General features: G+C 39.1%; 1 protein-coding gene across 1 annotated transcript in view; it reads right to left on the bottom strand.

Annotated features, from left to right (window-relative positions):
- Positions 1 to 21,791, bottom strand: part of LPAR1 (lysophosphatidic acid receptor 1) — a 359,348-nt gene that overhangs the window by 307,205 nt on the left and 30,352 nt on the right. The window contains exon 2 of the mRNA XM_078436595.2: positions 15,660 to 15,873. The gene's annotated coding sequence lies outside the window, so the exon portion shown is untranslated. The remainder of the gene's footprint in view (positions 1 to 15,659; positions 15,874 to 21,791) is intronic.

The raw sequence follows: 21,791 nt of genomic DNA on the forward strand, positions 1-21,791 counted from the left end.
AAAACACATGTTTGCCATGACTCGCCAGCTGCCATGCCAGGGTCCACTGCTTAAGCATCCCCCAACCTAAATTCCTTTTTTTTTTTAAGATTATTTATTTATTTTGAGAGAGAAAGAGAACATGTAATCAGGGGAGGGGCGGAGAGAGAGTGCGAGAGAGAATCCCAAGCAGGCTCCACAATGTCAGCACAGAGCCTGACACAGGGCTTAAACTCATGAACCATGAGATCATGACCTGAGCTGAAATCCAGAGTCAGATGCTTAACTGACTGAACCACCCAGATGCCCCCAACCTAAATTCTGTGCAACAGATACCTCCATGGTTCCCACTTTGGGCCCCCTCCTAAGTAACTGACTGTTAAATTCTAGTTGTTTTCTCCAGTTTGGTCTCTCAGCAAACACATACTGAGCACGTATCAGGCACTGCCCTGCATGCCAGAAAATAAAAGTGAGTAAGATCTAAAAGTAATCTGTATCCTAAATTGAATTATGAAATAGTGCAAGGACATTAGTGTAAAATTGATATAATCTGAAAGAAGTCTCTATTTTAGTTAGTAGTATTGTGCTATGTTACTTTCCTAGTTTTAAAAAATGTATCATTGGGGCGTCTGGGTGGCTCAGTCAGTTAAGTGACTTCAGCTCAGGTCATGCTCTCGTGTTTTACAAGTTTGAGCCCCACAAAACCGAGCCTGCTTCAGATTCTGTGTCTCCCTCTCTTTCTCTGTCCCTCCCCCCGCTCAAGCTCTGTCTCTCTCTGTCTCAAAGATAAATAAACATTAAAAAAAATTTTTAAATAAAAAATGTACCATAGGTACAACATTGGAAGAAACTAGGTAAAGGATATATGGGAATTATCTATACTATCTGCAACTTTTCCACATATCTAAAACTATCCCAAAATAAAAAGGTTTTAAAGGTAATAAAATATGGTCCCTGCCTTCAGAGATCTTACAATGACCCACAGTCTTAGGATAAATGAGGGAGATAGTCAAATAATTCTGAACCACGGAATTTTCTATCAGGATTAAATATAGAAACCAATCTGCTTTTTCTCAGCATTTTACCTCCCTGCAAGTGGAATGACCTTGCATGCACCCATGTCCTAAGCTGTAAGCATTTCATAAGAATGGGATGGAGGTGTGTGTGTGTATCAAAGGGTGAATTTTTACATGTTCCTAGTAATAAATCTTGAGGCTTTGGGAGGCCTCAAACGGATCGAAGCCAACTCTAGTGAAATCACTCCACTTTCTAAGAAGATGAATTTAAATATATTACCTACATACTTTCTTTGTTCTTCTCAAGGCAATAGTTCAAGGTTTGAGGGAGCAGCAGGGCAAACAGAGGTGATTTTTCAGACTTCCTATTGTCTGGCTGCCAGGGTTCCTGGAAGTGGCATTTTTAATGAGCATTTTTTCTTCTGGAGAAGACTTTGATGTGGTTGAAAATTTATTTTCCTCTTGAGTGTAGGCAGGGCACCAATTAACCCACATAGAGCACCCTTGCTGTCTCCCCAGCTTGGAGTTTATTACACTTACTATGCAGTGTATCAAACCCATTATCTCATCTCCTGTTATGCTTCCCTCCTGTGGACTCAAACAATTTCTAAAGCAGCTTTCTGCTCTCTTGATCTTTTTAAATAATATCTTCTTAATTTTTAATTTTATTTATTTAAGAGAGACAGAGAGAGTGAGTGAGCAGGAGAGGGGGAGGGGCAGAGAGAAAGGGGGAGAGAGAGAATCCCAAGCAGGCTCTGCATTGTCAGTGGAGAGTCCGACGCGGGGCTCGAACTCATGAACTGTGAGATCATGACCTGAGCTAAAGTCAGCCACTTAGCAGACTGAGCCACCCAGGCACCCCATCTGTTCTCGTAGTCTTTTAAATGCCTCCATTTTGCCTTTTCGAACAAATAAACATGATAGCAATGGAGATGGAAGAAGGAGAAGGCGAGATAGGAGAGCTGCTGCTCTGACCAGCTGGTTGGGCCAGCAGCACTGTCTTCACCTCAAGATATATTTCTACAGAACCTACAGCATGACAGGCATAAAGGTACAAAAATGAGTAAAGTTGATATGGGTCTAAGGACTCTAAGTTCAACGGTGAAAACTGTCACAATTTCATACATAACTATAGTACAAGGCAGAAGGAAAAGAAGGCTAGAATTATTTCCCTAAAATAATTAAATGTAAATGACAGTGAACATTAAAGAATGTTTTTTATACAAAAGGGTGCTGCTCCTGGTTACATGGGAATTATGTAACCCTGTGAATTTAAGGCTCTCTGAGTCTGGTGGTTGGAAAAGAACTAAAACAGTTGAAGAAAAGTAATTTAAACATGAAAGTTGGAGGCATCAGACCAAATTATGTTGTCTTGAGTTGTCAACATTCTGTCCTCCCCTATTGCTCCAGCATGTCAACTCAGGTTCTCTCTTCCTGTTGCATTTAAGATATAAGAAAACTCAAAAAAAAATTTTTTTTTTCATTAAAAAAAAGTCCATTCCAGGAAAAACATTCTATGCTTATGGATTGGAAGAATAAATATTGTTAAAATGTCAATACTACCCAAAGCTATCTACACATTCAATGCAATCCCAATCAAAATTGCACCAGCATTCTTCTCGAAGCTAGAACAAGCAATCCTAAAATTTGTATGGAATCACAAAAGACCCCAAAGAGCCAAAGTAATATTGAAGAAGAAGACCAAAGCGGGAGGCATCACAATCCCAGACTTTAGCCTCTACTACAAAGCTGTAATCATCAAGACAGCATGGTATTGGCACAAAAACAGACACATAGACCAATGGAATAGAATAGAGACTCCAGAATTGGACCCACAAAAGTATGACCAACTAATCTTTGACAAAGCAGGAAAGAATATCCAATGGAAAAAAGCAGTCTCTTTAACAAATGATGCTGGGAGAACTGGACAGCAACATGCAGAAGAATGAAACTAGACCACTTTCTTACACCACTCACAGAAATAAACTCAAAATGGATAAAGGACCTGAATGTGAGACAAGAAACCGTCAAAACCCTAGAGGAGAAAGCAGGAAAAAAACTCTCTGACCTCAGCCATAGAAATTTCTTACTTGACACATCTCCAAAGGCAAGGGAATTAAAAGCAAAAATGAACTATTGGGACCTCATCAAGATAAAAAGCTTCTGCACTGCAAAGGAAACAATCAACAAAACTAAAAGGCAACCGACAGAATGGGAAAAGATATTTGCAAATGACATATCAGACAAAGGGCTAGTATTCAAAATCTATAAAGAACTCACCAAAGTCCATACCTGAAGAACAAATAATCCAGTGAAGAAATGGGCAGAAAACATGAATAGACACTTCTCTAAAGAAGATATCCAGATGGCCAACAGGCACATGAAAAGATGCTCAACCTCACCCCACATCAGGGAAATACAAATCAAAACCACACTGAAATATCACCTCATTCCAGTCAGAGTGGCCAAAATGAACAAATCAGGAGATTATAGATGCTGGAGATGATGTGGAGAAATGGGAACCCACTTGCACTGTTGGTGGGAATGCAAACTGGTGCAGCTGCTCTGGAAAACAGTGTGGAGGTTCCTCAAAAAATTAAAAATAGATCTACCCTATGACCCAGCAAAGCACTGCTAGGAATTTACCCTAGGGATACAGGAGTACTGATGCATAGGGGCACTTGTACCCCAATGTTTATAGCGGCACTTTCAACAACAGCCAAATTATAGAAAGAGCCTAAATGTCCATCAACTGACGAATGGATAAAGAAGATGCGGTTTATATACAAAATGGAATACTACATGGCAATGAGAAAGAATGAAATATGGCCTTTTGTAGCAATGTGGATGGAACTGGAGAGTGTGATGCTAAGTGAAATAAGTCATACAGAGAAAGACAGATACCATATGTTTTCACTCTTATGTGGATCCTGAGAAACTTAACAGAAGACCATGGGGGAGGGGAAGGGGAAAAAAAAGTTAGGGAGGGATCCAAACTATAAGAGACTCTTAAAAACTGAGAATAAACTGAGGGTTGATGGGGGGGGGGGGTGGGAGGAAGGGGAGGGTGGGTAATGGATATTGGGGAGGGCACCTGTTGGGATGAGCACTGGGTGTTGTACGGAAACCAATTTGACAATAAATTTCATATTAAAAAAATACAAAAACAATTTTTTAAAAAGTCCATTCCTTCATCACATGACAACATCTATCTGCAAAAGAAGCTAATAACCAGTTTCCAGCAAGGCAGCCACTTGCTCTTCTAAAACCCCTATTACTAATAGGAAGATAAGGAGAATGGCTACTTGAAGAAAATCTGCAGTCTCTGCCACTGGGGAAGAATGCAAATTCCTTACCTTTGCCTTAAATGCAAATTCCTTACCTTTAGCTCAGACCCCATTTCTAATCTGCGCCTATATATGCCAAGTCTAGACTGGACATTTCCACTTGAAAATCAACATGCATACAGCAAGCACTGCTGGTAATTCTCCACTATCCACTCTCCCCTTATTCCTTTAATAATAGAATACAACCAGGACACCTGGCTGACTCAGTTGGAAAAGCAAATGACCCTTGATCTCAGAGTTGTTAGTTCAGAGCCCTATGCTGGGTGTAGAGATTTCATTCATACATACATATATACATACATACACAAACAAAGTTCAAAAAAAAATAATAGAACACAATTTTAACTGGCACAGAGCTGCCCAAGCTAAGACTTTTTCCAGCCTTCTTCACATCTAGCTATGGCCCTGTGATTCAGACTGTTCAATGGATATGAGCAGAATGGATGTAAGCAAAAATGACAAGTTCAGCTTCTGAATCACGCCCTTGAAGGGAAGGTATGTGCACAATATGTATCCACAATGGCCAAAGATGGCCCAGCCATCTTAGATCTTGACATAGAAGCCACATGCTGAAAATGACAGAGCAACAAGAGAGAAGGAGACTAGATCTCCAAAAGTTTTGAGTTCACTAGACCATCTGTGGAGAGCCTGATGCAGGGGTCGAACTCATGAACTGTGAGATCATGACCTGAGCCGAAGTCAGACGCTGATATTTACAGGAGAGAAAAATAAACTTTATCTTTTTTTAAGCAATTATGTTTTGTCTCTATTAGAGCAGCTTAATCTGGAATCCTATTGCAAGGTTTTTATTTCTATAGCACCTCTCTCTATGTGTATGGCCACAAAAGTCACTGAGTTTCCCAATCCAGAAGCAGGAAGTAACCCTTGATTCCTTTCTCTTCCTCACTTCCAATACCAAAAATACCACTACCAAAAATACAAAAATAAATTCATGTCAAATTTATCTCCTAAATATTTTAAAGTCTGTCTTTGCTCTCCACCCCATGTGATAATGCCTGCATCCATCTTCTCTGATTTAGACATCTTCATGGCTTCTCTCCATGCCTCCTGCCTTGCTTGCTGTCAATTTACATTTCTTTATCTTTTTTTAAAAGAGAGAGAGAATGTGTGTGAGCTGGGGAGGGGCAGAAGGAGAGGAAGAGAGAGAATCTTAAGTACGCTCCCTGTCCAGTGCAGAGCCCAACACTATCTCACAACTGTGAGGTCATGACCTGAGCTGAAATCAAGAGTCAGACCCTAACTGACAAGCCCCAGGTGCCTTCTAAGGAACAAAAAAGATCACACCTCTGACTGATACCCTTCAATTGCTCCCCATTCTCAAAAATATTAAATCCAAACTTGTTAGCAAGACCCCCAAAGCTCTTAGTGATGCAACTCCTGTTCACCCCACTGACCTCTCCTTATGGCCCACGCCACTCTATTTCATATCTCTGTGCTTTTCCATGTAGTTTCCTCTGCTTAGAATTTCTCTGTGCTTTCTTGTCTTCTTGGAAAAAATATTGGTTTATGTATATATGTATGTATGTATGTATGTATGTATGTAAGACTTAGTTCAGATATCATCTTCTCTCTGAAGTCTCTCCTGAAAATTAGTCAGTCTCTCCAATGTGCTGCCCTTCATTTTGTACACAATTGTGTTATGTTTATCACATTAAACAATAAACTCTGAGAGGCTCCAGACCAAGATGGTGATACAGGAGGCTCCCCAATGTCCCTCCTCCCACAGACACACTGAATGTACAGCTACACATGGAGCAACTCCCTCTGAGAAAAGTCCAGAAACTAGCTGAGTGACTCCTACATGCCCAACAAATGTGAAAACACCTACACAGAAATGGATAGGAAAGGCTGAGACACAGTCTCACCATAAACCCCACTCCTATCTCAGTGCTATACAGTTGGGAGGGAATCCCTAACTCCCAGCTTCTCCCTGAGGAACAAAGGGTTTGGACCACACATTTAGTGCCCCAAATATTACAGCTCCAGAAACAAGACAAGAATGCCCACTCTTGCCATTTTTAGTCAACATAGTACTGGAAGTCCTACACAGAGCAATGAGGCAAGAAACGGAAAGAAAAGGCATCCAAATCAGAAAGGAATAAGAAAGGCTACCTCTATTCACAGATGATGAGATATTATATGTAAAAAAACCTGAATACTCTACCAAAGAACTGTTAGAACTAATAAACAAATTCAGGAAAGTTGCAGGATACAAAATCAATACACAAAAGTCAGGGGGAAAATCAGTAGCATGTCTATATACTAAAAATGAACTATCAGAACAAGAAATTAAGAAAATAATGCCTTTTATGATAACATCAAAAGAATAAAATAATTAGGAATAAATTTAACCAAGGAAGTAAAAGATCTACACACTGAAAATTATAAAATATTGATGAAAGAAACTGATGACACAAATAAACAGAAAGATACTCCATATTCAAATTAAAATTGTTAAAATGTCCATACTACCTGAAGTGATATACAGAGTGAATGCAATCCCTATCAAAATTTCAATGGCATTTTTCACAGAAATAGAAAAACAATTAAATTTATATGGAGCCACAAAAGACCCTGAACAGCCAAAATAATCCTGACAAAGAACAACAAAGCTGGAGGCATCATACTTCTTGATTTCAAACTGTACTACAAAGCTATAGTAATTAAAATAGCATAGTATTAGTATAAAAATAGATGCAAAGATTAAGGGGAAAAGAATGCAGTCCCCAGAAATAAACCCATGAATATCTAGACAACTAATTGTGTCACAGGAGCTGAGAATGTACATTAGGGAAAGGATAGTCTCTTCAATAAATGGTGTAGGGAAAACTGAATATCCACATGAAAAATATGAAACTGGACCACTCTCTTATACCATACATAAAATCGCCTCAAAATGGATTAATGATTTGAACATAAGACCTGAAACTGTAAATCTCCTAGAAGAAAATATAAAGGATAAGTTCTTGACATTGGTCTTGGCAGTGAATTTTTGGATGTTCATTGCAGCATTATCTACAACAGCCAAGGCAGGGAAACGACCTAAGTATGTGTCAAAGAGAGAGAGAGAGAGAGAGAGAGAGAGAGAGAGTGTGTGTGTGTGTGTGTGTGTGTGTGTGTGAGAGAGAGAGAGAGAGAGAGAGAGACAGAGACAGAGACAGAGACAGAGCACGCTGTAATGGAATATTATTCAGCCTTAAAAAAGAAGGAAATGTTGCCATTTGCCGCAACATAGATGAACCTGGAAAGCATGATGCTAAGTAAAATAAGCCAGACAAGAGAAAGACAAATACTGTATGGTATCACTATATCTAAAAAGAAAAGAAAGAAAAGAAAAGAAACAGAGTAAAATGGTGGGGGTAATAGGAAGAGGCTGATAAAAGAATACAAACTTTTAGAGGCATCTGGGTGGCTTGTCGGTTAAACAACCGACTCTTGATTTGGGCTCAGGTCATGATCTCATCATGGTTTCTGAGTTCGAGCCCTGCATCAGGCTCTGAGCTGACAGTCTGGAGCCTGCTTGGAATTCTCTCCCTCTCTCTCTGTCCCTCCCCCACTTGCTCTCTCTCAAAATAAATAAAAATAAACTTTAAAAAAAGAATACAAACTCCTAGTTACAGGATCAATCAGGTCTGAGGGTCTAAATATGACATGGTGACTATAATTGATAATACTGTATTATATAACTATATTATATGACTATATTATTTAACTGAAACTTACAAAGACAGTAGAACTTAAATGTTTCACACACACACAAAAAAGGTAATACTGAGGTGATGTTAATCCTTTCACAGTATATACCTATATCAAATCATCAAATCATCACATTGTATACTTTAAATATATTACAATTTGATTTGTTATTTATTCCTCAATAAAGCTAAAAAGGGAATCTAGCAAAACAACAAACAGATGGATTGACTCATGGACATAGAGGTGTAGACAATAAATGAAAATAATAAATTAAAGAAGACTAAAATATGAATTGAAAATTCTACCAGACCTGGTAACTTACTCTAAGTAGCTTACTCGGAAGCTCAGTTATATAAAAGCAACTTTTAGCACCATCTAAGAGACATTTCCAGCTATCATGCTGAAAAGGAACTTGGGAAATACAGCTCAGGAACATAACTATGAAGATTTTTTAACTTCCTAGACTGTTACTTGAGTTATACCCTGTCTGTCTTCTCACAACAGTAAAACTCAAAGCCATAAAGACATAATTGCCTCCTTTCAGCACACAAAAAAGAAAATAGGATCTGAAAATACTGAAGTTTACACCAAAAAAAAAAAAAAAAAGAAAAAATCTGAGGACTATACAAACCCAAGAGAGAAAAGTAGGAAATCAAGCTGAGTGAGCAGAAAATTAAAGGCCCACAGGAAACTCACTCTGAACTTTAACCAAGACACCCAGAGTTTTCTAATGAGAGTCTTAATAACATCAATATCTACCTGCCCTTTTCACAAATTTGGAATTCAGAGTGAAAGTTTCCCAAGTTTATACAACTATTCAGTAGCAGAACTAGAACTATATTGTATAAGAAACAAAAATAAATGTATCCATCCAGTGAAAACCATCCTGTAAATACCAAAGTAATTCAGAAAAAAAGTGTCAGGATTTTACATAATTATATAGTCCGCTCAAAGCTCACCATATGCCGTACAAATACCTCCCAGAAGTTTGTGTGAGAGATGAGGGAGTGCAAGTGGTGTCAGTATAACAACATTTAGAATGTGCTCGTTCTAAATTGAGGTGGGTTTGGGCATCCAGTGGCCCATCCAGGGCTATGTACTCTTAAAAAGTGAGAAGCTCCTTTGTTTAAAAATAAAAAAATAAAAAATAAAAAATAAAAAAACATAAAAGAGGCACCTGGGTGGCTCAGTCGGTTGAGTGTCTGACTCTTGATTTCAGCTCGGGTCATGATCCCAGGGTCATGGGATCAAGCTCCATGCTGAGTGTGGAACCTGCTTGGGATTCTCCCTCCCTCTCCTCTCTCTCTCTCTCTCTCTCTCTCTGTTCCCTCACTGTGCCTCTCCTCAACTCATGCTCTCTCATTCTTGCACTCTCTTTCTCTCTGAAATTAAGAAAAAACAACAACATAAGAAAAGGGAACAAGGAGCATACATCCTTCGGCCAAGAAGTCAGATGTCCTCTCCAGTTCAGTTTTGTGTACTCTGTTCAGATTTGTCTCAGCACCATCCCTTTCCACTAAGGACCTGTGCTGGGGCCCTGTGGGCAGTAAATGGTAAATATAAAAGGGCTGAGAACTCCCTTACTCCACTGAGGCACTAGGTGAAGTTCCCCTCTAAAGAATTCAGCCTAATGCGGGATGAAGTGTGGTCCAAAGGGATGGGAGGGAGGGCAAACAGTATTTTCCGTAAGCAGCAAGTGGACACTAGGAATGGGGAATAAGGACTCAAGGGAGGCCGTCACCCATGAGACCTGAGGATGTAAAGGCGGGAGAAGTAAGCCAGACCTCCACCTGAACAGAGAAGGGACATTGCAGATCTCTCCACTTGTTACCACAGCATACATTCATTCTTTACATTTTTCCTTTCTCCCTGAAAGTTTATCATTAGCAATTTGTCAGGTGCCTCCTGGTCTTCATTTTTCTTCCGCTGGCTTCATAATATTTGTTGAATATTTCTTCACCATAAAATTTGTTGAACTATCCCCAAGATTTACACATTTAAGCTGTTTCCAATATTGTAAGGAGAATATTCAGCCTTTTCCTGACTCATAACATTCTAAATTCTCAGAAGGGGTTAGATAGTGAGTCAATGTGATGAAATAATTTTGAGTCTTAATAGATAAATATAATCAAATTAGTTTTTCAATTTCACTTTTTCTACTGCAAAAGGTACTATCACTAAAAACAAAAACAAAAAAAATTATCATTTTCATTACTCCCTCTTCAAATGTTTGATGTTGTCATTTAAAAACTTCCAAATTGGGGCGCCTGGGTGGCTCAGTCAGTTAAGCGTCTGACTTCAGCTCAGGTCATGATCTCACAGTTCGTGAGTTCGAGCCCCACGTCGGGCTCTGTGCTGACAGCTTGGAGCCTATTTCGGATTCTGTGTCTCCGTCTCTCTCTGCCCCTCCCCTGTTCATGCTCTGTCTCTCCCTGTCTCAAAAATAAATAAACTTTAAAAATAAATAAATAAATAAATAAATAAATAAATAAATAAATAAATAAAATAAAATAAAATAAAAACTTCCAAATTCAGGGTGCCTGTGTGGCTCAGTTGGTTAAGCATCCAACTCTTGATTTCCGCTCAGGTCATGATCTCACGGTTTGTGGGTTCAAGCCCCACTTCGGGCTCTGCGCTGACAGCACAGAGCCTGCTTGGGATTCTCTCTCTCTCCCTCTCTCTCTACCCCTTCCCCCCTTCCCCCCTCAAAAATAAGTAAACTTAAAAAAAAAAAAAAACTTCAAGTTCTGGTTGACCATTTTCTTCTTTACTTTGCTACTTCATTAAATGGGAAATGGTATCTACTTGTTTCTTTCATTTCCAACAGAGATTTTTTCCCCACAATTATTTAACTTCATTATCTTTCTTAATAATTTTTTTCATTTCCTTTGTCCATTAAAATTCTACCTCACTGAAGGGCATCTGGGTGGCTCCGTCAGTTAAGTGTCTAACTCATGGTTTCAGCTCAGGTCATGAACCCAGTGTTGTGGGATCTAGCCTTGCACCAGGTTCCGAGCTGAGCATGGAGCCTGCTTAAGGTTCTCTCTCCCCCTTGTCCCTCCCCCACTTTCTCTCTCTCTCTCTCTCTCTCTCTCTCTCTCTAAAATAATAAAATAAAATTCTATTTCACTTCCCTCTCCAGTAATTTTTCATAGGTTTTAGATAACTCTGAATCCAATATTGAGACCTTATGCCCAAGTAGAAAAAGAATCATAGATTCAGGTTATAAATTAATGTAAAATGGTATCTATATAACAATGCTTAACTTACAGATTTATAATCCTACACCCTTGAACAAGGAGGTGTTTGTTACTGATAAGGTAAATTGCCAAGGCTTACAAATACGATGCATACAATTTCTGAAAAAGATGGAAAAAAGATGGCGAAAAATGTAAGAATCTCTTTTTAATTATGTAAGAACCTGAATGTATATACATAAAAGTATAATTCATGAACAAAAATGATGCATATTCATAATAGTTACCAACTAGGCAACTACCAGGTACCTAGAATTTTATTTAAAAGACTTATAACAAAGTAGACTTTATTCATAAGGAAATCGATGCTCAAGTTCATACTAAAAAATAATTCAAATCTTGATCAGCATAATTTCAAAGTCATGGTCTTGCCATACAGTGCTCTTCTTAGGGAGTTGCAAGGTAAGTCATATGAGTTAAAAGATCATAAAACTCCTATTTCCTCTCTCGTCTAACATTCATAATTTATGTTTTTTGATGTATAATTTTATGGCTTTTTAAAAACTCTATATTAGTTTGGGAATATGTGCAGTTAAATAAGATTCTAATTAGACAAACACAATATAAATACTAAAACCCTAGAATTGTTAAATATTGTTTATACCTATCAAAGTATGTCCCAGATAGATTTGTGTTAAGGAAAATCCCATAGAATCAGTATTGTGCAATAGATATTTCCCTGCTTTAACAGCTGAGGACAGAACACAAAGTCACATTTTTGAATACTTCATCTCTCTCCACACACCACTGCCTCATCCAAGATAAGCCCACCAACACCAGGAACTGACTCCTCATTTCAAGGCCTCATTCCTGGTTATAAGTCCCTTTTAGAGAGAAAATTTCATCTACCAGGTAACTCTCTTCTCTACCACTACTGGGCCTGACATTGTCACATGGTGTCCCTGTTGAAACCCAGATAGTTCTATCACTTATGCATGATCCAGCTTGTTTCCTGACAGATTTATGGCAAAATGGTACACACCTCCACCAAAAATCTTTCAACCCATCAGCTCTATGACAACTGTCCACTACCAGGGAGAGTTCCTTCAGTTCAGGCTTTTCTACCAATGGGAATGGAACTTACCTGAAGTTTATTCAACCAGCCTGTAGAGGACAAAAGACTGAAAGATAAGCAACACATGTAGGGAGGCTATGAGAATCTGGTCTTCATGAACCAAATAAATTACCACTTGATCAATCATTGGTTTTATTAAAATAAAACCCCAAGGCCAAAAAAAAAGGGGGGGATGGTAAACACAGCCCCCATGCTATACTGACTGGATTCATGTCACTTGGGCCCATGGGCTTCTGGACATTTCAACAGATCGTCCAAATTCGATTTTGCTTCTCAGTTATTTCAGCCTTATCCATATGCACAAGCAGCCATCTTCCCCAAGACACAGTCAGGATTGGGATGACTGGATCCAGGATTTCAGATCTCAGCATCTGCTAAGAGTTATCATATTCTCTCTCCCTCTTTCTCTCTCTTCCTTCCTCTCTGCTCCCTCTCTTCCTCCCTCCCTCCACCCGCACCTCCTCCCTTCTGTCTCCCCACAAAACCCCTACTTCCCAAGAGCAGAATACTTCACTTCTTTTCATTCTCAAGATCTGTCCCCCTTTTCATTCTCCAGGGATGGTTTGTTTGTTTTTTTTTTTCCGGAAAAAATCCAACCATGTTATAATTGAAAAAGTCCCTTTCAGAGTCTGTTTTGCTTCCAATGAGATCAACTGTGTTGAGTTGCAAATCTAGCAATGAGAGATATTCATATTGTACAAAAGTCCATCCTGAGAATAGGTTCAAGAGTTTGGGATGTGATGAATGAAATGTGCTCTAGGACATGAGAATGTCAAAATTTTATAAGAAGATAGTCTAACCCATGAATGTGTATTAAAGTTACACACTTTGACCACAGCCATCTACTTACATTCATGGTAAGAACCTAAATGAGCTTATTAAATCACCTATTAAACATAGAGTTCTCCAAGGAACTGTCTCTCACGTTAAACACTGCTCTCTCCATAACAAGAAAAAGCATTAGTACCTCTAAAGAAGGGCCTAAGAATATATGTAAACTCTAGACAAAGTTCAGAAACTGAGTATCAAGGGCCCTTGGTTTTGTATTCTCTAAGAAAATAATGCACAACAGTTAGAAATGCTTGGTGACATATTAATGAAAGTCAGCCTGCATAACTTTAATTGGGTACTGGAAATTGTTCCTTGTGTTGCCAACAAAAAACAGATGGAGAGTATCATTTCAAAGAAAGAGGTAATGAAACTTCCCTTGAAGAAATTGCTTAAGAAAAATGGTAACACTTGATAATAGAATAATCTTTAAGAACACACACCATGTGACACTTAAGTGGAAAAAACAAAAACAAAAATAAAAGAAGAGTAAACGCACTAACTTCATTCCTAACACGTATCGATCTGATGCCTAGAGAGTGCCAGCTCCCTACCCAAAAACTATCTCATCATTGGACCTCTCATGATATTGCCAGTTACAAGGAAGAGAATGTTCTGGCCATCTGCCTCATCTGAGGTTTATTCACACGAGTGGTAGAGAACCCAAGTCTAAAAGATAAGCAACACGTGTAGACAGATTATGAGATCCTGGACATCATGAACCAAATAACTTACCAATTGCTTAATCCCTGGCTTCAACAAAATAAAACTCCAGTGGAAAGAAGATTCTCATGACTCATGGGGAAGGGAAATTTTCTCATTCCAGTAAATGAATTTCTGACACATATCCACAGCTGTTATATAGCCATAATTAAGACCTGCTCAATTTGAGTGGATAATCTATCATTAATCATTCAAAATAAATAGGTACTCCAAACAAAACATATCTTTGTGTAGCATTTTAGAATAGATAGAATAACAGATTCTACAGACTTTTTCAAGTTCCTAGCCACCCTCTTGTGACAACTCATCACCCTTTCCTACACCCGACTTTATGTTGTTCTCCCTTGTTGTCCACGATCAGCAATGTCTCTGACTCTATTCTTCCTTCACATCCTTGATCTACTGGCATCACATCCAGCACTGACAACCAGTGGATCAATCTGTGGTTAATTCATTACTGAACAATTGAAAACTCATTCTAACTCCAGTCTCTAACATTGGGAATACTGTCTGTAACCTGATTTTGCTTCTACCTGACTTTACGGGCTTGAGTGTGAGTCATGACACTTTCTGGGTTTTAACTTCCCTGTTGTTAAAGTGAAGGGTAAGACTAAATAACTCCGAGTCCCCCTCCATTTACCATGTTCTCATTCTTGAACTCATAGCAACATCAAAGTAGTTTCTAATTCTTAAAATACTTTCTTTGAATGCACCACTAAATTTGACCTTCATACAGCCCTTGGAGGTTGGTAAGGTAAATATTACTAGTTCCATTTTGTAATGAGAAAGATGGGGTTCAGCATTAAAAAAAAGTTTATTGAAGCCACACCACTTGCTGGTGGCAGAAGTCTTCTGAGTCCTAATATAGTGCTTGTTCCATTGCACTGTGCTATTCCATGATATAATTGTAAGATGAACAGAGGCTCCCAGTGGGCATGCCTGGGGGACAAGAATGATCAGGATTGGGTTTTCATTCAGCTCACTGCCTTCAGGTGGCCCTTTTCTTGACGGGTGCCTGAATAATATATGCTGGTAGAATTCTATAAGGGATGAAAAAGGAGATGAAGAGTTTCAGGGAAAGGGTGAAGAAGAGAAAGGGAGAGATATAAAAACCACCATATGGAGTGAAACTTTAGGGAAGAAACATTCTTGAGGAGGACTTTTAAGAAGTTTTGTTCTAAGGTGTGCATTGAAACCCTATCTTCCTTATCCATGATAAAGCAACAGTAAAAACCAACATCTTTTTTTAATGTTTTTGAGTTAGACCTGTATTTTTTTTTAATGTTTATTTATTTTTGAGACAGAGAGAGACAGAGCATGAACGGGGGAGGGGCAGAGAGAGAGGGAGACACAGAATCGGAAACAGGCTCCAGGCTCTGAGCCATCTGCCCAGAGCCTGACGCGGGGCTCGAACTCAACCGACCGCGAGATCGTGACCTGAGCCAAAGTCGGACGCTTAACTGACTGAGCCACCCAGGCGCCCCAAGTTAGACCTGTATTTTATTTTGATTTTTACATGAATGAATTTCTCAGATGGGTCCCAACATTTGTGTTATAATAAGAGGAAGAACACTTTTACATATCATCAGTCCCACTGAGCCAAATTAGACAAAGCAATAAGTTCCCCTATGTCTCTCTCTCCCTCACCCCCCGCCACACACACAGAAGGTATTGTTAGTCATCACTTTGACCTGAGAATATATAATCTTCTACTTACCTTTTTACTGAAGAAATAGCTAACTCTGAGCCCATTAACTGTTTGATACACCTGGGAGATGTTGTGTGCCATAGAAGATTACAGATAAAGTAGGAGGATATGAAAGCGCCCTTCTATCTGACTCCAACTGAATACTGAACCTTCAGCGTGCTGAATCTGGTGCCCATCATCCTAATGTTGAAGATTCATCTGGAGTTTAGGGAAGCACAGTGTCCTGAAAAAATAAATCAACATAAAGCCAAGGGAAAGATTTGAGTTACCTGATCTAAATAAGACCCTTTCAACCTTAAAACATCTCCCAAAAGGCAGTATTTCCCAATCTGAGGGATCTGAAACTGTGGGGGCTGCAAATTGTATGCAAGGACTGTACAAACTGATAGGGCATATGCGCCTTTTCAACAGATAGATACCCTAAAATACAACCAAGATGGGGAAAAATGACATTGCAAACTTTAAAAGTTTGTAAACTATTGACATAAAAAGAAACACAGTGAAGTCCAACTTAATTTTAAAGGTACTTTCCTGTACTTTAGTTTTAATCTATCTTCCAAGTCTACTCATAAGATTTGCCATGCACAAAGGACAACAATAGTATTTAGCTAATTTGTTTGGCAGATGAGTACCTTTTACTCCTTCACCTTGGTAAACCACATTTTTAAAAAAGGCATTCAAAGGAGAAATTTCCATAGGATAATGGGAGTAAAACAATATCCCAAATTTCTTACCAGACATGATGGAATATCATTTAGAAAGCATTCAAATTTAGCACAAACAATGTAGTTTACAGGAGATCTATTTCTTTGGATCCACACAGGAAGTAGAAACTTACACTTTGAGTTCCTTCTACATGGCAAGTCCTTCAAGTACACTACTTATCACTATAATCTTAAGAGCTAGGTATTATTCTCATTTTAAGAAGAAATAAGGAAAGCGTAAGTAAAATGTCTAAGGTAACTCAACAATTGAGTGATAGAGTATTATTTACACCTAGATTTCTCTGATTATGATGATTTTCCTATGCTTTTTCACTATACCATGATGCCACTACACCATAATGTGACCTTTTCACTCTACCATAACAGTTCCTTAGCAAAGTGAGCTCTGCGTACCAGAAAGTACCAATATGTACACAATTTATGTCTCGTGTTTGGCTCATATTCTTTTGCATTAGAAAAAGCTCAGGAAGTGTATAGAGGAAGATGTGGATTTGCACTCGATCTGCATAATGCATTAGGATTTCAGAGTACATTAGGCTATTAGAAAAGCTGATTTCAAATATCATAGAATTGAGTGATCCCAAATTAATGGCACTCCTCTTTTCCTGCCTGAATTCTGCACCTACTGAGAGACAGAAAAGTGAGCAGAGGAGGGCAAAAATATCTCCTTTATTTTTGATAAGGGAAGGACATGGCTTTCAGTCTATCTGCCAAGTGGGCCTTCTGATATAATATGTACCCCCAGAATTAGGCAGGCTCGCCTCCTTACCACAGACCAACTAGACAATCTCAGCCCTTTCCACATTGGGGCCTGTACTTGTAGAGTGTACAGCATAGAAGAGCCAATCGGTATGTGGGGCTTCCTTCAGAAAGTTTGCTTCTAAGAAAAGGAAGGAAATAAAGGGCTGAGTTATGCATGCCCCGTTCCTTTCTCAAAATCTTAAATCAGGTAATTTACTCCACCCATGCCTATGTGAGAAGGGTTTGAGGAAAGACTCTAAGAGGAGCATGTAGGCAAAAAAATCCTACAAAAACAAGGAAGTTTTCAATGCCCAAGAAGTTTCAATGCCTAAGTGCCATTTATGATAAGGAGGTTGAGCAGCAGAGAGGCCGAGCGCAAAAGCTAGATGAGTATGTCCCTTACCCAGAACTATAGTCAAGCATCCAGACACAGATGAGCAGGAGAATGGGATCAGGAAACCAGAGGAAGGGAGCCTGAAGGGAACATCATAAGGGATGACCAAAAGCCAATATCTGGAGCTAGAGGATGAAAATCAGAGAAATGGAGACCAAAGTAAAGGGTGAAGCAACGAACAGTAATAACCAAACACCTGAGATAGGAGCTACTGTCTCTGCCTAAGTTTTACAAGCTCATAGCAGCATGCTAGATAGGAAAGGTGCCTAAAATCATAAAAGTGCTGAAACCTACCCTTCCATCGTGGAGTAAAGTCAAAGTTTCCTTGGGTTTACCTAGCCATAAGCTTTGAAGTATAGAGAGATATCCTTGAGGTGGGATACAGAGTTCCATGAGTTTCACTCTTAGCCAGGGCCCCAGGTTCTGGTATTCCCCACAGTATATGTGGGGTTTCCCATCATAAGGTATCAGGGTTGGACGTTCAAGCTTAGGAGTGGAGAAGCACACTGGTTATGTATGGAGAGTTAGAAGCTGCAATTGGAGCTGAAAAGCCATGGAATTGGTGATCTCTATTGGTTTGCCAAGGGGTGGCCCTTTGGTTTGTGGCACAAGTTAATGGTTACATGCATGTCTTGGAGATTCTTTAGAATGTCCTGAAGCTTCTCCAGAAAGTAGGCAAATGCTGATATAATGTAGATATTATGAGGTTTTAACTATTTAACTATTAAAGTTAGGAATTCATTTAGTGATTTTTTTTAAATTTTTTAATGTTTATTTATTTTTAAGAGAGAGACAGAGAGCAGGGGAGGGCAGAAAGAGGGGGAGACACAGAATCCAAAACAGGCTCCAGTCTCCAAGCTGTCACCACAGAGCCTGATGTGGGGCTCGAACTCACAAATGGTGAGATTATGACCTGAACCAAAGTCAGATGCTTGACTGAGCCACCAGGTACCTTGTAGTTTAGTGATTATTAATAGCAAACCAAAAACAGTGGATTAATCAAATTTAAAGTTTACTTTGTCTGCTACATAACTGAAGTCCAGAGGTAAGCAGACTAAAGCTATTTTGGCAGTTCTATGAAGCCCAAAAACTTCACAGTAGCACTCTCCAGGTACCCAGTTTCCTTCTGGCTTTGTACTTTAATCCTTGCCTTCCACATGGCTACCAACACTCCAGCCATCATGTCTATGTTTCAGGCAGAAATAAAGAGAAGGGCATGAGTAACTTTTCCTTAAGCCTCACCTGACAATTTCTGCTTATATCTCATTAGGTAGAATTAAGTCAAAGGCTACCCCATGATCAAGGAAGGCAGGGATTTGTAGTGTTTCAGGTGGGTATATTACTAACATCAATAAAATCCAGGTCTGTTGGCAAGGAAGAAGAGCAGATATTCAAAAGGCAACCCACAGTCTCTTACACAGAGGTACAGAGAAAAGGGATAATGTGGTCCCAAGTCATTACTGCTATGTATGTGGACATTCTGGATAAAGGATTAGAGTGACTTATTAATGCTACACAAATTCTATGGGGGTGCCCCAGGGAAGTTCATGTTTCAAGACTGGGTAGGGCTATTTACTTCATAAGCCCCTAGGTCTGTCCTCTCTGCAGATGCAATATCACAGTTGTCTGTGCACTAAATCAGGGGTTCTAAACTACATCTTTTTTTTTTTAATCTCTCTTTGCCTTTTTAATTTTTTTAATATGAAATTTATTGTCATATTGGTTTCCATACAACACCCAGCGCTCATCCCATAAACTACATCTTTTGAAAGAATGCTGGTCTCTCTATACCAAAATCACCAGAATACTTACTTAAACTACAACCTCCTAGATCTTGCTGCACAGACATAGTTTAGGCACCACGTTCTATGTGGTGCCATATCAGAAAAGGCTACTAAAAGCCATCATGGACTGTGTGAGGTTTAGCTGAAGGGTGTAAATGACTCCAGCTGAACAGGTACTTCTGGGCAGCCTGGGCCACCTTTGGAGACAGTGGCAGTGTTCTCTCCTGAGAAAGAAGGGTTCTCAAGGTGGGGCAGGCTCACTTGCCTCCTAATGACACAGCCTGAGGGGCAGAGGGCCTGGCTGGCTTCATAGCACTCCTAGCACTCATTCAGAAGAGAAGCCAACTCTCTCAAAGAGGAAAGCCCACACTTCCAGGTGTTTTGCTGATCTTCCCCATCCTCAACCCATGCCTCAACTGCTTCAAGCTAGGAGCATTGGAATGCATCAACACACCAGCAGACTTTTGGAAAAAGTTTTCCATGCCTCGAAGGCAATCTTGAGTAAGTAACTACCATCCCTTCAAGGTAGCTAACTCATTTCTGGCCTCTTAGTCTCCACATATCTTAGAATTCATAAACTCTACAGTTAGTGTTCCAATAGATAGATAGATAGATAGATAGATAGATAGACAGACAGACATCTAAAAGTCTTATGTCAAATTATTCATTCCTTTTTAAAAAAAAATCGGTCCTTTGCATAGGAAGAGAAAGCTTTTAAACAAAAACATCTTAAAGGTTTATGATTATTATATCTATAAGATAAAATATGAGGTGACAGGAAGAAGAAAACAGAGAAGGGGGAGGAAATGCAATACATCTTTTTACTCTGGCTGAGCCCAGCAGAAGCTAACTATAAGATCCAAGCACGAAATGATCAAGTTCCCAAAACTACACTCCCATCTACATCTTCTACCATGTTCCCAAACTCTATACTAATGTTCATTCTAGGCCCTTCCTCAAATTTTAATCTTGTACTTTCAATCCATTCAATCGCCATCACATAATAAGCACACTACTATGAAAACTTCTGTTCTTAGTGGTCTGGAGGTTTCTTAAGTCTCATCTCCCATCTTGAGACTTCAATCTCACTGATGTCCCTACCGTGGACATTCTGAAGTCATCTGCCCTCCCTACAACCAATCAGTGCCCTTGTGTACCCTTAGCAGAAATTACCAACATCCTTGTGCATTCAGTGGAGGAACAGTTATATTTTAGACACTCACAAAGGAGTGGAAACAAAAGGAGCTGCCACTTTATCAACCCCTAAGCTGACCTACTCATGATCTCAGAATTCACCTGCAAGTCATATTTCATTTTAGTGAAGCACTTCTTCATGGTAGCTGGCTAATTTCTGTAAAAGTAATTTACATCCATTTCCTCTTGTTACGTCACTGACTCCTCCCATAAGCCTAACAGGCAGCTATTAATCCATTATTTTCTCTTGGGACCTCTTTCCTTCAGCTTTCATACTTTTTGGTATCCTAATATCTTAAAACAGTAAAGCTTTCAAAAGTGACTAACTTAGCCTAAGATGTTATTCATACATATAAAAAGTAGTTTTCAGAAATATCTTACACAGCCAGCCCCTTCCTTCAAATGGTGTCTAATATAAAAACTTGATGTGGTAAGGGGCATTAAGGAATCTACTCCTGAAATCATTGCTTCACTATATACTAACTAATCTGGATGTAAATTTTTAAAAATAAAAAATAAAGTTAAATTACAAAAAAAAAAAAAAAAAACTTGATGTGTAAGTGGCTCTGTTTTCAGGGGTGGGAGAACCCAGATAGGTGGGCTCGTGCTCATTGAGGCTTTCCAGAAGGACCTTTCCAGAAATCTAGGAATCTGTAGACCACATTTTGAAAAAACTTGTACTAAAGGAATCTGAATTCTTTAAATACCTTATAAATATTGACAAGTTCTACCCTGATTTGTAGACCATGTCATGCTTGGATAGGTCTAAATATTAAAAAGTATATGAACAAGTCAACATAGAATCAATGAAAACATACTGCAACAAAGAAAGGAGCCAGCCATAAGGCATGAAACCTCAGAATAGAAGTACTGTTAAAAAGGGGCACCTGGGTGACTCAGTTGGTTAAGCATCCAACTCTCTATTTTGGCTCAGGTCATGATCTCATGGCCGTGGGACTGAGCCCCACATCAGGCTCCGTACTGCATGAAGCCTGGTTGGGTCTCTTTCTCTCCCTCTCCCTCTCCGTCTCCCTCTCCCTCTGTCTCTCTCCCACTTGTGTGCTCTTTCTCTCCCTCTCTCTAAGTAAATAAATAAACACTTAGAAATACTGTTAAAAATAATAAAATGATTTCTAAAAGAACCAGAAAAAAACTCTAGCAACTAGTGTTCCCAAAGACACAGAAGATATGATTTTTGTAAAACAGAAATAGCAACTTTTAATGAAGAATACAGCTTAATGAGGAAAGAGATGCTGAAGAAGCTAGAAAAAAGTACAAGAAAGTCCAATATATCATAACAAAG

Source organism: Panthera onca, chromosome D4 (genome assembly GCF_046562875.1).
Source record: "Panthera onca isolate mPanOnc1 chromosome D4, mPanOnc1 haplotype 2, whole genome shotgun sequence".
In the NCBI taxonomy this organism is placed as follows: domain Eukaryota; kingdom Metazoa; phylum Chordata; class Mammalia; order Carnivora; family Felidae; genus Panthera; species Panthera onca.